A 3151-nucleotide genomic window follows, 5' to 3' on the forward strand; every position below is an offset into this window, starting at 1 on the left:
TGCAAAAACATGAGCTGTGACAATCGATTTATGCAGTTGACCCACTGACACGTTCAGTTTTCTATAGAGTAACTACATCTCGGCTCTTAGTTTACGACCTTGGCGACCTGAATTGTCCACATAACCTGGAGTCAAAGTCTCCTTGCAAGGAAGTGACTCTTAAATTCTGACTCACTGAAGGCCACACCAGACGCTGCAAGGCCCACATGCACAAAGAAATAGTTTCTCTTCATTGTGATGGAAGTAAAAGCTCTGTATCTGTGTCCCAACAGCTCTGCGGGTAGAAGAATTTCAATTACGGCAAACTGTTGACAGCCTACTTCTCTGTGTTAGAGCGACCGTTTAACAAATTTCGATGCTTGAAGGTTTCTTTTTTTCTCCTCCTGCATCTGTTAGCCATTACGAGTCCTCCAACTTTGGGCGCTGTAACTGCTGCGTTTTGGCGCCGGGGCCGGCCGTCTGATTGGCCCAGATGTCAGGTAAGATCAGCTCCTTGTTCGAGAAGGCTCCGGCCTCGCTCATCCACTCGGCAATGCAAATCGGATATGAGTCTGGCTGACAGGGCTTGGCACAGCTCCGGCAGCTTACTTTACGCACAGATATTTCCAAAGCATCCGTCACATGCTTATGAATTTTTGATCCGTTGTGCTCCCATGATCTGTCACACAATGAAAACAAAACTCATTTATGACCCTCGAGCACATGAATGTGATGAGGTCAGCACAAAAAACAGAACATTGCGGTCACAAGAGGGTTTGAAATCCACAAGTAGGGACTGTATATAGACCTTAAAAACACTATTAATGACAACTCCAAGTCCCATAATGCACTGCAACAGTTGGAGCTCTTCCTCAGAAGAGAAGGTCTGGGGCGTGTGTAAACAGGTTTCCTCATTTTTCTTTAATCCCACTATTTTCCAGTGGAGAAGCGCATTCCTGTAGGTGCTCATGAAACACTCGTCACCGCCTGAAGGACAGAAAAGCTCTTTGTCCTGCTCCTAATGGTCTCTGCTGGACGCCTACTTCAGAGTAAGTGAGGCGCGTACACCCTGTTTCCAAACCCACGCCCACCTTGAATGACCCGCGGCGCACTCTTCGCTGAAATGAGATGAATAAAAATACAAAACTTTTTCTCCCAAAAAAAGCAAAACCACAAATCAAATCCCTGGAGCCTGATCTTGAACCCGGTCACTCTGAGGAGGAGGATTGAAATGTTACCAGGATGGAGGGTGGAGGACCTCAGTTTACACTTATACAGCCAGACTCCGATTCATGTCCATCCAAACCGGTGACGGATGCGTCCTGGTGCCCGCCGGTAAATTTAGCTGCCGTCAGCTCACCACTGAAATGAAGCGACGCTCACCTTTGCAGGCTTGATTCAACAGTGGCAGCAGACTGGAAACATCTGCTCAGCAGCAGGTTGCCGTAAAATCCCCAGAGGCGACTTCACTTCCCGCCTTGAGCACTTCATCTAGTCTGTTTATTGGGTGGTGGGATTTATCTGCTGCATGCTATAGCATCAATGGGAATCAGAGAAAAAGACTCACATTATTCTTCATGCTCAGGGGTCATGGGGTCAAGTTTGGCTCCCCATCTGGCGGCCACAAGATGATCAGGAACGTTTTTGCCCGTCGAACAAGTCGACAGGTAAATGGCATCCTGACCTTTGACTTGTAGAGGAAGGCGTCTTATTAGAGATACTACATCCCACCAAACGCTGGCATTCCCTGATTTCTCTTGGACCAGAACCAGCGTGGAATGTTGTGATCTCAGCTCCAGAAGGACACAAACAAGACAACATGCATTTATCATTGTCTGGAAAAACCCAACCAGTGAATTGTCGACATTCTTCTCGGGCTAAAATTAAAAAAATGTAACCTTGCAGCGAGGAGCCGGTGGATGAGGTAAGAGCCGAGCGTAATCTTCCACGGCCGAGCAGCGACGGAGGGAGAGGTCCAACTGCTCCGCTTCACGTTGTGCAACGAAAAGTGCGCCAATTAACATTCCGAGTGGCTTTTAGGGGAGACCATAAATAACCTTCAGTTCACCTCCGCTGTGGAGTTTGTTCGCCTGCTTGGTGGAAGATTTAAAATGATCAGTGAAGTCCAGGTCATGATTTGTAAAGGAAAACAAACTTCTACTTTAACAACATTCATTTAGAGTTCATTCTAAATATGTATTGTGATTTCTAGTTCTCATCATTTTCTCTCATATTCATTCATATTAATGTCACGTTCTCTGATTTTCAAATAGAACTGCACCCTCTTCATCTGACCACTAAATGTTCCCTTGCAGAATGCCAAAGGCCACCAAAAACTCCAGTCTGGATCCCTCCGGGCAAATTTGCATGGGTGCAACCGGAAACCCTAATGTTCCAGCCGCAGTCTTAAAATTTCCCAAACCATGCCGCCGCTGTGTTCTAGGATGAGCCGGTAAGTGATAGTTCCTGCTATTTTAATGCAGGTTTGTCATTTCACAAATGTCTGAGTCAGCACTACGACAGGCGGAACTGGCGACAGGATCAAGCACATTGTCATGCTGGAATGTTGTAATTAATGCATTTATTTCGAGCAAAGTGGGTTATCTTATCTTTCATTTATTATCCGATAATAAAAGGGTATGATCATAATAATATGTATTTGCTTGAAGAGGCGTCGTTTATTGATAAACACTGACCTCTACCGGCCATAAAGTTGTATCACCGCGTTTTCCACAACAGACCGCGTTTACTTTTGGTCGACGATTTATATTGTCAACAAAGACCTCATATGAACAAATGCTCTCGAAATAAAATGTAAATCCCTGGTAAATAGAGGTTGCGTCTGCAAACTAAATCGTTTTTCTCGCAGTTTCGAGTTCAATTTAAATCATTTACGTAAAATTATTTATTCATTCTGATTGTACGTATTATTTTCGCTTCAATTTCTAATTTTCTTTAATTATTTTTTTTAATTATTAAGCATGCAAGTTGGCCATTTTGTGATTTATTGTTTCCTAATATTTGCTGATTTATGAAAAATCTTCATATATATATATATATATATATATATATATATATATATATATATATATATATATATATATATATATATAATTCATTTTTAACTTGAAATGAGTCACAAAAAAACAACATCAATGATTGACCATTTAAT

The sequence above is a fragment of the Synchiropus splendidus genome, chromosome 18 (assembly GCF_027744825.2).
Source record: "Synchiropus splendidus isolate RoL2022-P1 chromosome 18, RoL_Sspl_1.0, whole genome shotgun sequence".
NCBI classification, from domain to species: Eukaryota; Metazoa; Chordata; class Actinopteri; order Syngnathiformes; family Callionymidae; genus Synchiropus; species Synchiropus splendidus.